Source organism: Ooceraea biroi, chromosome 12, assembly GCF_003672135.1.
Source record: "Ooceraea biroi isolate clonal line C1 chromosome 12, Obir_v5.4, whole genome shotgun sequence".
Lineage (NCBI taxonomy): Eukaryota > Metazoa > Arthropoda > Insecta > Hymenoptera > Formicidae > Ooceraea > Ooceraea biroi.
The window spans coordinates 1,442,860-1,457,136 of NC_039517.1; positions in this window are offsets into that span (position 1 = coordinate 1,442,860).

The window sequence follows — 14,277 nt, forward strand, 5'->3', positions numbered from 1 at the left end:
GCTAAATTGTTGGCGGCAGGTTGCAGGCTATAATCAAAACTCGCCGTTCGTGGAGATTATAATTAATCGTGAGCACGCGAGGTCGGCGATGCAATTTTGCTTTTTGATTTATAATTGTAGCCGTTCGCCGGCTTTTCCCTTCGTCGTCCAGGCAAGAGCCTGGAAATTTTTATCGCTGCACTATCTAGCCGATAAAATTAATGAAATCTCTGATTAAAATGCGTGACGCTTGCCGCACGCGGTAATTTTTCTTTGAGCGTTTTAGTCAATTGATTAGCCGCGATATCATCGCGATGCGCGAAATGCGCTCTTAATAAATCACGGCGACGCGGAGACCGTGGGCTTTGAAAATTTCGTGCCGCCGCTTTTATCTCCTTGGACAAACACGAGGGAACGACTAATGAAAGTTACATGGAGCGCCGGGGCGGCGAAGACCTACCCCTGCTTTTAATCCACGGACTTTCCTGGAGGGTGTCTGTAGCTATCGCGGCGGTTGTGCGGCTGCGCGAGCGGTGCATTCACGCCGTCGCCAGGATCGGAGGAAAGTATTCATGAGAAAACAAATTGGTGGCGCGGAGAGGACCTATTCGGCATACAGGGTGTTTCGTGAAGTTTACATGGGACTCGAGCAGCCCCCGACGTATTCTGTGTTCAAGATTCCCCACTCGCCCCCTCGGAAATTGCAACGCGAGCGAAGTTACTTCTGCTCCTAGCTCGGAAAGAGTCTCGATGCTGCATTGCACAATATAAACTAATGGACAGAGAGTCTCTCTGTCAAGCCCAAGTAAAAGAAATTGGAAAAAAACGAAAAAAAAAGCTAAGTAATGAGGAACACTTATCGCGGGAAGTTTTAAAGCCGCGAACGATCCCGGACGAGTCTTGCCAAGGAATTTTACCTAGTCAAATTGGAAGAAAAACGTCGTGAATTTAATTCATAATTAAACAAATTCCAAATTCCAACTTTCAAATTCCAATCCGAAATCCGAGTACGTACGCCAGATTTACCGTAGAACTTGCTACCTGTATCGATTCGCAATCTTCGGCGACTTTACAGTCGAATCCTGCCCGAGAAGCCTCTTCAACTCCCGCAAAGTCGTATGAAAGCGAACGAATAAATCACGACGGAAACGGATAGTCATCCCGCGCGTCCCCGTGTCGCGTGCACCCGTTATTGACACACCCTGTACCTCGCGAGTCAGGTGAAACCGTCGGCTCGTCGGTCTTACAAATTATCCGGCGGGGAGGAGGGAGGGGACGAAGTATCTGGCCGAAAGACGACGATAACCCGAGAGGGTGTCTCCGGCCGGAAAAAAAGGAACGAGCGCGATCATCTGACGTGCCGGAAGTCGAGGTTCCCTCTTCCCGCGTCCCTTGTGTCCGATCAACCCTGCGCGGTAATAGGTCCCTCCTTTACTCGGCAAAGTCACGATGCGTCAGGGGTAGGTGATAGACGCAGGGCCGTACGATACGACACCACCCCCGCGCGCCCCATTACGGTCCCTCGCGAGCGATAAACGATAAAATCTCCGGGCCGGTTTTGTTGACGGCGATGTGTATCGAATTGCGAGGGTAACGCGACACCAGCTCGGGTTATTATGAGCCCCCGGAAACGCACCCCGATAACGGGTGGATTTTTGCCGAGCGGGCCGCCCGCGAAATGATGTTATTCGAGCAAAAAAGGTAGCCGTTAACAGAGAATCGAATGGAACCGCTCAATTGGCATAAAAGCGACAGCGGATAACGGACAACCAGCCCGTGAAACTATTCGCGCTCGAGTGTCAAGCGCAAGTGCAACCCCAATATATATTCAACGTGCCGTCGCGCTCTCGACGAGATGCTCTCGATAATAATCGCTGGATATAAATACGCCGGTGCTGCCGCGCGCGCGAATTAACACTTAAATAATTCATTGCCGAGCGCCCTTCTCCGTGTCAGCGATCGACTAATTCATTCTTGTAGGGTATCAAATGTACACCGCGAGTTGATTGAGTGTCGCGGTTCTGTTGGATGCGCTAATCGCTAAAAGCGTACAGCAAGGGAAAAAGGTTGAGACAGGGAAAAAGAGAGAGAGGGAGACGTCTCTCTTCTATCTGAATAAAGAATGAACTGATGAACCCGTTGCTACCCCTTGCACACTCCCCGTCCTTTCCTCTCACGTTATTTTCTCTCTTTATTAATAGAAATTCAATTATTCCGCGACGGCCGCGCGCCGCGACGTTACGCGCGAGCTTCTTTCGCCATCCGCGCGACCCAAATTTTGATTTAGCCCGAAGTAAGTTTCGCAATATCAGGGCGGTTACGCGGGGAGAGAAGAAGGCTTTTTGCAGGGGGGGCTCGAGCAAAACGGCAATACGCGGCGTCCGCACTCGGAATACCCGAAGAAATTGCACGCGAGCGCTTTCGCGCGCGCGCGCGCACACACACGTACTCATGCTTGCAACATGGGCTGTCCAAAGAATTAATCACGTTATCGTGAATGCAATTGACGCTACTTACGAGGACATCATTGAATCAATGTCGTTATGTATGGAATATCGAACCAATAACTAGCTTCCACCCCTCTCAGCCCCGCAGCTCCCCCGCCGCGAGCTGAACTGAACTCGACGATATCAGACGGAAATTGCCGGGAGATATAAATAAGAGTACGCGCCCTCAATCCCTCCGCCCCCTCCAGACGCGAGCATCAGGGAGGAATCGTGGATTATCTGGCGAATCAGGGGGATGGTGCGTTTACCGCGTTTTAGACGTAAGAAAGCGTGACGAAGGGTTGCGAGTTCCTTTGTGGAGTCCGCGGCGCGCGCGGGGGTGGGCCGCCGGGACGCGGAGGACGCGAAGGGACACCGGGGGGTGGCTCGATATTCGGCTGTCGGAGGGTAAGATCCTCCTTCGAAGCTGTCGGATCGCGCTTATCCTCCATATCAATAATACCCTTATTCGATATTATGTCCTGCTCGGATGCCGTTTGAATACCGGGTTACGTCCGGGAGATAAAGCCAGGAGGGAGGAGCGAGGAGGGGGAGGAAGCTACTTTTTTTATCGCGCTATACCATTCGTGCGGGACTTCGGGGGAGGAAAGGGCAGGGAGAGTGCGATCGTGAGACGCGCGTAAATTGACGTGTGCCCGTTTCGCTTCACCCTCTTATACATTTTATCGAGATCACGACGCGTGCATGTAAAATCAATTATTAATTTTTTTTGGAAGGGAGAGGGTTGAATTCTCCTCCTCTTCGCGAGGAGAATCTTGAGAACAGATCGGGCATTTTTTCACAAACGTGCGCAATTAACACGCTCAATTCGCGAACGCTGGAAAATGCGAGGAGTCGTTCGCGTGCGGCTTTCATCCCCTGGGCGTATTAAATGCGCACGATTAATATTCATTAATAGCATTAACATTTATCTGGCTCGCATCGCACGGGTGCCGCGTTATTAACGCCGATTGCGGCCCCCGCGAAAATTTCCACGTAAATGCGACGTTCTTATTAATCCGCCAGAAATTCACCCCGCGATTAACTGCCGCTGAAAATCTGATTAAAGTTCGATTAAAACGTGATTAAAAACCGTGTTATTAAAGAACGGCGATATCAACGAATCGCACGGACTCGAGCCATCGGGCAATCTGCAACCCTCGACGCGAGGACGCGGAACGCGAACGTGATACATATCCGGGTATCCGCGCACCCCAATCGTTATTGCCTCTTTTCTCCTCTCGTCTCCTCTCGTCCCTCACCACCACGAGGGGCGACCGCGTGTCGGAACGCGCGCGGGTGACTCCGTCATCCGCGAATTGACTTGTTACCCGTCAGGGGCGCGCTTCGGCTCGCGTCACCCGCTCCGTACCTCCGGACAACCCCCGGACAAGGTACTCGATGTTACGTTCGTATGATGCGCGTGTCAGCCGAAAAGCGGCAGGTTGTCGCGTGCGTACGTACGTGCGTGCGTGTGCGTCAGATTCGAAATGCGGCTGCCGTCGCCTTTGGGCGTTTCCGCAGGGCGATCGTTAACCACCGCCGCCGCCAGCACCGCCACCCGCATCCCCGAGTGTCGAATGCAAGACCCCGAGGATCTTTTCGGGACACCGACCGACTGTTCCGCACCGACGTGAAATCGCAAAAACGGGTTGATGGTGGGAGGCACGAACAAATTCGTTAGCGCGAGAATAATTACGTGCGTCCGCTCGCGCGCGCGTGCACACACGCGGATGACGATTAAACGACAAACGCGATCGCGTTTGGGCAAATTAACGTTGTTAACCGGGAGCCGATCGGTGCTCGCGCTTCCGTGCGAGCACACGTGAAACGAACGAATCGACGTGCGAGCGTAAAAATGTAACTAATTTAATTGTCGCGATAATAGCCGTGTTTTATTGCGCTCGAAACGTAATAACGCCGAGAGGATGATAATAATAATTCCCCGGGCGACGGAAAATAGAGTTAAAAAAAAGAAATAAAAGAAATAAAAAAACGAGAGAGAGAGAGAGAGGCGCGTCGAGGTCAAATGGCGATCGCGAACGCGCGGAGCGGGATAAAGCAAACTGGAATTCGATCGCGGGAAATAAAGCGGAAATGCACGACGCGGGATAGAATGAAATTAAGTAAAGAGCGGCGCGGCGCGAAATGGGGTCGAATTACGTCGAGATTAAATTGAATTATATGCGGCGGCGCGCGGAGAATCGAACGGAGAAACGAGATCAAACGAGACCGACACAGACGCGGACCGACGCAGTTGACGGCGAGGAAATTGCGCGCGCGAGGAAAGACGCTGCGAGATAAAATCTCGCGATTCCCGCGAGACGACACGCGGTCTCGCGAGAAACGCGAGCGTTTACGCTCGCGTAAAAGCGCGCGGCGGCCCTTGGCACGCTTCCTCCTCGCGAAATTACAAACGGATCGATCGGGCCGCCTGCATCGGCCGTGCATAATGATGCGCATTGTGCTGATCTCTTTTTCATGCGAGCCCCGTGCACGGGGGTTGGTTGGTTGGTTGGTTGGCCGGCAGCGCGCGGCGCTTCAACGCGGACGCGCGTGAATGTTTCACGAAGATACGAACGAACGATCGGCGAACGAAAGGACGGGGCGTAATTACAAGCGGGTCGCAATTTCGCATCGTCGGACCGCTCGATAGATAGATCGAGACGGCGGGAGCGAGGGGAGGGGTGGGTGGCGGCGGCCGATCGAAGCCGCCCGCACCCCCTTCGCGGTGACCGGCGTGACCGGCCGGCGATCGATCCGGATTTCATCCGCACCCCCACGCGCGCCGGTCAAGACCGGCGTTATCTGCAACGTCGTTGCGAAAATATTCATGCCTGCGGGGTATTCATGTGTAATTGAATTCGTGCATACGAGCGCGCACCTCTCGCCCTCGCTGCCCTCTCGCTCCCGGTGGTCCCTCTGTCGCGCGTTTCAGCCCCTATGCGGCAATTCATACCGCAATTCCAGGCCGCAAAACGCGGCCGCAAGACAAGACGCGCTTTGCCGGCGCTATTTTGAGATTATTACCATCGCGATTGTCGATGTTCATTGTTTCTGCGCGTTAATTAACGGCGCGATTGATTCCGCATGGAAGCCTTACTAAATTAATCGCATCTCCCTCCTGGATTAATTTTATCAGTGCTGATAAGGTAGCCGGCTGCATATTTTAAATCGCTCTCCCGCGGAGAAGTGATCCATAATTAGATCTGTGCTACTGCTACTGTTCTATCACCACTACCACGTGCATAGACTTTTTCAGGCGGCTCGAAATAATTAAATAAATGGAGTACCCGCGGTGGAAAATCAATATTCGATATCGATACATCAAGAAATGTCTGACGAATGTCCAATATTGATATCAATTACACGAACACGGTTAATCTTTCCTCGCGTGCTGCCGGTGAATTAATATTCGCGTAGCGAACTGGCTCCCCCGATTTTACGGATTTTCCAGGAGACAGACGGTTCCCCATTATTTCTTCCCCTGTCGCGCGGCATTTAGTTGTCGCGCAAGAGTTTCTTTTTCCTTACCTCTCATCCCTTGACTCATTCCGGCGTAAAACTCCAGACGAGTTTTGTTCGTTCACATTTCGATGCGGCGATCCGCTCCGCGAGGAAATGATGGCAAAAGTTCCAGGCGCGTTGTGCCACCTCCTGCCAACTTCTCTCGAGGATGACGGGGCGCGGAATTATGCAGAGGGATTTGATGTCCGGATACCCGTCGCTCGTTCCGCCTGTAATCAAGCCTCGCGTGCTTCGAGGATGGCCTTTACACCGGTCCGTTATTTTTAGTTGTTCCTCCGCTCGTCCGCTGCACCCCTCTGCCCCGTCATTCCCCGCGACGGAGGACGGTGCCGGCAGATGTGGGTCGAGAATTTTTCAGGCACCGCCCGGCGCCTCGTTGCGCGTTTAGGCGTAATTAAGAATGCCCCGGCATCCCCTTCGAAGCTCGCACCACCCCTCGCGTGCTCGCACGCGGTTGTTACGAGCCCGCTGCAAAAACAGTCGCTTCAATCCTCGTTATTGTGTAATTTCGTAATTATGCATAAATCTTCCCTCTCGCGCGCTTCTTCCCGTTGATTACCGCGCGCGCGAGTTCCCGGCTGAATTTTCGGGGTGAAGGGACTCGCTTCGAGAGCGTGACAGAAAAAAATAAGCGACAAGGGTGACAATAATTCCGAGGTGGTTGCCTAGTCGTTGTACTATTTCTGAGAGCTCTCTGCTCGGCGATGTGTGACGGGATATTTGAAAATTTATTATTCTCTGTCGTGGAAACGAACGGCGGGGTGGTTTATTATTTGAATAACACTCGTATTTATCGAGTCGGTATTTTCGCGACTCCGTCAATATTTTAAATAAATGGTGCGAGCGTTATTCGTCTGTTTCTATTAAAAACTGACCCGTTTAACGTTGTGTTACTCGCGGGTAAAAATCAACCGCGCGCATTCAAGAAAGAAATGACCACCGTGGAGTAAAGACGTTTTCCCCAATAATTTTTAATTCCGGGTGCCGACTATTTTTTATTTAAGCGAAGAGACTTCTGTACACACACACACGCATGCACAATGCGTCCGCGTATTGCATTATGTTTCACCTCGCGTGTATTATTCGCGAGCTGAAATCCGCGCGCTCGAAGCGCGGAGACACATTCGCATTCGCGTCGCGCGTTGCCCGACGTAAAACAAGAAAAATATGACGTAAATCTTTATTACAACGGAAATAAAATTAGTGCGCGCACCGTATTTGCACGCGTGACGGACAGGGTGAGGAGGTCGCCGGGTTCCCGCGGCGAAAGGATAAAATCTACCGTGTCCGCGTCAAGCTATCCTCCATGAATGAGTGATGAATTCATTTTCAGTTGACATTTATTTCACGCGGTCATAATTCGCGACGCAATTATCCCCCTTTTTTCCGCGGGGCTGCAAATAGACAGCTTTTGCGGACCGGACGCGAGGCGGACAGCGCTAAAAGCGACGCGACGCGCTCGCTGGAATCCTCTCTCTCCCCCGGAATCTAGATTTTAATAAATAATTCGAAATCGCAATTTGCCGCAGCTGAAAGATCGTCGTCGTCGTCGTCAACTTATCGCGGCTCTTAAGCATTCCGTTTATCCAAACGCCGTCACCGCAGACGCCCTCTGAAATTAAAATCCCATTGAAATCAGGATGCCCGCTCACCCGAGATCAGAGACTCGAATGAACCTCCCGCTATTTGCCCGAACCTTATTTCGGTCCCTGCAAACGCAGACTGATGTAATAACGTCAAATATTAACGGCGCAAAGAGAACGGAAAACGCGTCGGCAATTATTATATCGATGTTTATCGAGGGGTGGATCGACCCTCTCGAAATGGAACGAGAGAAAGAGGTCCGCAGCCGCGGAAATCAGGGTCACCGGATGCACATCCGCCGCGCTCTTATTTTTCTGTCGATCACGAAATATTCGAGGATACTATCGGTTTGCCCCGACACGATTGCCGCGCGGGAGGGGAGGCGCGAAGGGATGAAAAATGGTTTTGATTGTCACTCGACGTCGATTAAAGTCTTGAGACTCGTCTTGCGGCTGCTTAAAGAATAATCAGCGTCGTCAGCTCGATGATGACGTTGCCGGCCGTCGATCGCGGCATCCGGTATTTCCGACCTGACTGCGCCAACGTGGTGAGCATTCACACGCAAAAACTTTCGAAGAAAACGTCCACTGCGTGCAAATCGATACGTATCGCCTAGATACGACGCGTCGCGACGTAACTACGCGAGCCATAGTGAGCATTCACACTGATCGCAAAACCATTCGAAGAAAACGTCAAAACCGATATGTATCGCCTAGATACGACGTACCTAAGCTATAATCATAGCGATTAGGTTCTCGGAGTGCGCAGCAACCAGTGGGGAGTTCCATGAGTTCCGGTCACCATCACACTGTTCTGGTTCTGTTAATAATAGCATTATATTTGAAATAGTAATGTTTACAACATACAATTGCGACTTGTTACTACAGTTCCAAGTGTTCGATAATGTCTCGCAAAGACGTCGCGAGATTCCGCGTACCACACGCCTTTCTCTCGCTCTCTCGTTCACGCGATCTCATTCTCTCTCTTTCTCTCACACTCTCTTCCTCCCTCTTCTCGTCGAGGGAGAACACCACACCGGCTCGTTCGGGGGGTAGCTCGCGCGAGGGGGTTCTGGTGGAAGCGGCAAATCTAATCGCAGACTAACGGCGTCGAAAAATAAGCCGGCGAGTAATAATGTACAGTAACGGGATGCAACCGGATGTAGGTGTACGTGTGTGTAGTAACCGAGGGCGCTAGGCGGGTCCGGAAATCAATCGATCAATCTCGGCTTCACGTGTGCGTGCATGCGTGTACATATATACGTATACCGTCGCATCGGTGCTCCTCCGTGGAACCGCTCGCATCCGACTCCGATCCGCGGCCGATCGAGTCGCGAGACGCAGCGACCACGATGACTTCCGCTCGCCGCGTCCTCGTTTCGCTCACGCTCTCTCTCTCACTCTCTCGTCACGCGCGATCGCAATAATCGTACAGCTAATTGCTCGTGTAATTAATAACGGTTTCGCACACCCCCTTTCGCTCTCGCTCTCATGCTCTCATATCCCCTCTTTCTCTCGCGCGCGCTTCCTCGCGAACAGCCGCTCTACCGATCTCTATGTAATTGTAATCGTGTACCTATGGACTATGGCACTTGGTGCAGCTAGAGTCTGAGAGATTTACGGGTTGGATACGGCTTAAACGGTGTGTCGTTTAGGTACTTATCGTTTAGAGCGTTATCGTTCGCCGTTGTTCAAGTTTCGGTGTTGCAACCTACGTGCGGGAAGGGGAGCAGGCAATTCACGCGGTTTTTCGCTCGTCGTTGCGCGATACAGGCGATTGCCCGCCCGTGTCGCGCCCGCGACGGAACCACCCCGATCGGTCGTAACGATCACGCGATCACCGCCCCCGTCAGCGGTGGCGGATAAAACGGGGGTGGCGGAAGGGTCTGAAACTGCCGTCCCGCATGGTGAGCGTTTCCACAGGTTTTTCCGCCATCACCGTCACGCCGTGATAGGGGTTGCTCGGCCGTTTTTTTTTATGTCCGACCTTTCCTCCCTTCTTTTGCAAGCGTACGCGTCATTAGGCGCCCTTAAACAAGCCAATTTAGCGATACTGTCGTCGTAATCGCGCTGGACTCTCGGTACCTCGTCCGCGCGAGGGTGACTTGTGACGAGAGCGGTCAAGGTTTTTTCCCGCGCTTAAACAACCCCTTGTGCGACCGACTTTTACGAGTTTCTCCTTCGCTCCGGAGTCTCGCGCGGTCTTCTTGGCTCTTGACGCAGGCTGGGGATAGGTAATTCTCTTAGCCGAGAAAGAGAGAGCGAGAGAGAGAGAGAGAGGCTTAAAGCGACGTTGATGCTGTCAGCTTTCACGTCGCGAGCCATGGTTAATTAACTCTGGTTAATGGTGCGCGTTGCTCCGCGCACAGCGACCGTAATTCCAGCCATTTTTGGCTCGGGAAATTTCGCGAGGTGGCCTCAGAGTCGCGCCCCAGAGGGGTAATTAGAAGGCAATTTCAGACGTAACGCGCCGATCAGCGTGGCTTAACGCTGGCATACAAAATAAAATATGTAAAAAAGAAAAAAGTGAAGAGAGAGAAAGGAAATTCAATAGGTAACACGAAAGATGCATGCCGGGGCGCAGGAGTGACTCACCCTCTCGCTCGGAACTGCCGAGGCGAGATAGCGAGCGATCGGAAGGGTGAAACGTCCGCCTCGAATTTACCGTCGATTCTCCTCGCTAAATATTCAATCCGTTCGGTTGCGAGACTCGAGACTGCACGCGAAAATGTTGACGTCGGGTGGTCCTCATCCCCATCTCCGTCGCGCGCCCTGCAAACGAGTCCCCAGGCATTTGTGCTTTGCACGGCGGACGAGAGCAGACCCGCATCCGGAGGTGAAAGATTAATCGTACCGCTCCTCTCCGCTTCGCTTCTCTGCTGCGCTATTTACGCGTCAATCCGCTCGCGATCGGCGTCGAATATTTCATTGAAGGACCGGTCGACGTGCGTTTCCGCCCTTAATCGTCGATGATTATTTCTCGCGCCCTTCAAGGAGGTACACCCCTCGCGCGTGACATCACGAGATTTTTCCGCCACCGTGATGGGGGTTTGCTACGCCGGGATTCTCTCGTGTTTTCTAGAAATCGCAGGGGGTTGAGAGACCCTCCGCGAGCCGAGATTCATTTATGCACGTGGGAGAGACTCGCGTGCCGCAATCAATTCCTCCGCCGCTACCCGAAGGGGTTCGTGTTGGCCCTTCGTCTCGTCCCAGATCGGAATCGCCCCCGCGCTTTTAGCACGTTGGATCTCACCCTCTGCTCTCCAGCTAGCTAGCTAGCTCGCTATCTATCTATCTATCTCTCTCTTTCCCGCTCCCGCAGTTTCTCTTGCCAGAAAAGCCGCTTAGGATCGATCGCACCGACAGTCTTGGTTAATTAACTGTTTAGGTTGTATCTACCGGATGGGCGATAAAAACGTGGTATCCCCCGCAGCGAGTGAACGAGCGAGCGAGCGTGTCCTGCAAATACCGGTATCGCAAACACGTGAAGAGAAATTAATATAATCCCGTGAAGTTTCCGTGCGCGATAGCGCACCGCCGAGCCTTTCTCGCCCGTTCGTCCCCCCAGTGGCCAGCAGTAGCTGCCGAGCTAATAATAAACAGACTCGAGATTCGATAACTGCATTCAGGCTGCGCTTGATACAGGACGATCACGAGCTTCTTCTGTTTGGCAGAATATTCCGTGGGAAATTTTTCGCTCCTGTGTTCCTGATTGGCAGTCCGCCAATTCGAAATTCCGCCGCATGTATAATAAAATTCGGTGGCTCGCGAAAATTTGTCGGACTTGTGGTGAACGCGTTTCTGCTGGTGCACAATTAGGAAAACCACCCCCGCGCGGTGAGTAAGTAAGTAGCGGCGAGCGCCACGTTAGTGGAGCATGATTTAATAATTGACCAGCAGCGTTGCATGTGCGGCCATGAGGACCGCGTGCAGCCCTGATGAAGTTATTCCGAGTCCCGAGCTGTCCCGGTTTATAGCCACATCGTAGATACATCCATAACACGGATGAATAAAGAAAACTCTGTTAACCATGTCTGACCGACTGACCAACTAACTCCCGTTAACAATTTGCCTCCCCCGTCCGGGGATTGTTATATACCCGGCACATTGTGCCCATCGCGATTCTCTAGCTAGGGAGCGCGGGGGTTGCAAAGGTGAACGACGGGCGACAACTATCCCGTCGGGGCTCGTGAATGTGTCGCGTCCTCCGATTCCAGTTAGCGATCCCCCGCGAGTCGCACACTCGCAATCCGCAGACTCGAGAGAGTTCACGCCGTTCACTGAATCACCTCAAGCGAACAAAGCGAGAAGATTTATCTGAAGGGAGCGAAAGGGGAAAATTCGCGGGAAGAGCCGGAAGCTTAATTCGAGACACGGGGGTAAAACGCGGCGCGAAATTAATCACGCGCGAGCGTTATTAATTGACGCGGGGGGTGCGAACGGTCAATCCGGGCTAACCGACTCCGATTAGCGATTTCAGCTGGCTCATTCCAGATCATAGCCGTGCGAGCGCTTAGAAGAGAGGAGGAGAAGGAGGGAGGATGGGGTTGGCGCGCGCGCGGAGGAGGGACGAGAGTGAAAAATACTCGACGGGTCGATTAATCAACCCCCGCGCGCGCAACCGGTCCCGTAATCGCGTGTTCCTCATCAACCACCGACTCCCCGACTCGAAGGGGAAACGGCGGGGGCGGGGGGAGGGAAACGGAAAGTCTTGGCTGGGAACAAAGGGAGATTAACACGTACGCGGATTACATCGAACACGGATTTTGCGGGGAAACTCCGTATTACGGTAGATTACACCGCCGTCTTAACCGACGTCCGACGTGGCTGAGTCAAAGTTCTCGCTAATACAATTTGCATCAATAGGAAGCCACCCTTCTCTTTCCTCGTCTTCCGTGTCCTCTTTCATCCCTCTGAGCGGTGCCATGATTCGACACCGTGCACAGGCCACAAAGCTCCCGTATTGTCCGTGACGTTAGCGCGCGCGTTACGTTATATTTAAGACGCGATATTGCGAGGAGTGTGTCGGAGGGCGGATTAATATCCGGCGAGGCTGGAGGGAAGACCGACGCGATTTTGCAATTTGCCAGTGAAAGAAGAGGGGAGAGGAGAGAAGAAAGAAAAAGATTACACGAGATGTCCGAGACTCGCCGAGAGTCGTTCGCTCCGGAGGATAGATTCCCGATAGACTTGGGACCGAGAGGCTCCCCCTCGATAAAATTCAATTGGATGCTCTCCAGAGCGTCGAAGCATGCTCTTACATTTTTTTAAAATCCGCGAGGGAGAGGGGGAGAAAAAGGGGAAGAGAACAGGGAACACGCGCGCGGGATTATATCTATCGGAAAATTATGCGCGGTGTACGGAGATGATTCTCCCGGCGTGTGCTAAAAGCGCACCGGAGGGTTAAACGAATTGGCACCGCGCTGGCTTCGATTAAATTATAGTCGATTTACATTCGTTCCATCCCCTCGCTCGGCCGCTCCGTCCCTCCTCGCGCGAGTGCCGGCGACAGTCTTTCCTTCGCGACGAGAAACGAGCCCTCAACCGGAAGTACACGTCTACACGACGCACGTATTGATGATATTGTGCAAAATGCCATAAAATTATTGAGACTGGATCTATTATTATAAAGAGGTCACAATCCACGCCAATCATCGAATTTCATTAATCATCACGGACGAGCACAAATCTCGACGGTACATTGAGATCATTGATATTTACACTCGAGCTTGAACCGGTTGCAATTTTTTTAAAAATTTTACTTCAAGTAAAAAGTAGAAACTTGCCTCATCTCGTTCTAAGACTAGGGCTGGCCCTTTGCGCGCACCCCTCAAGCGTAATCGCGTAAATTCGTAGACGCTATTCAAAATTGCATTCGTGAACAAAGATCGTTCTACGTTTAATTTAATTTAATTTAATTTATTAGAGGAACTCGCGCAATTGAATAACAATTAAATGCGCTCAATTATAGCAAGATAATAGTCTAAAAAAAAGAAGAAAAAATAAAGAGAGGAGAGAATATAAATCGGTGTTTAAACACGCTGGGGAAACGCGGGTTGGAGTTTTGCGTACACAGCAAAAACATTTGTGTAAAATTTAATACATTTTACAAATCTCAAATGGTCCATTAAAATTTTTGTATTAATTTAACATAGTGCAAACAATGGCGTCAATATTATGTAGGTAAACTTAATAAAATTGATAGGAAATGTTTGGAAGCAAAAATTTTATGTAAAATAAACATATTCATAATATTAAATTTTACTTAAGGAAAATGTTGTTAATTGCATGGATCGCACAATGTTGCACTGCGCGTCGCGTTAATGTTTGAAAAGGGTTGATTTAACACACGTGCTGAAATATGTTATAAAGCAAAATTCTTGCTGTTACACAAAATATATTATTTTAACATTTGGACGAGTTAATTATAAATTCAACACATAAAATTCAATTAACGCAACGACAATTTATTAAATTCACACATGGATGTGCTGCGTTTTTTAACATAAAAAATTTTAATGAGGAACAGATTTCCAACAGAAATACAAAATATTTATTGCTGTGTAAGACTTCGGTCGCGAAGCTCCTCCTCGCGATTATCGGTCGCGAACAAAGGGGTGCGTGCACGATTTTGGCGCGTTGCGTCACGGAATAGAGTAATTTCGAGCCTCGCAAATATTTCGGGCTGTAACGTCAGCGTC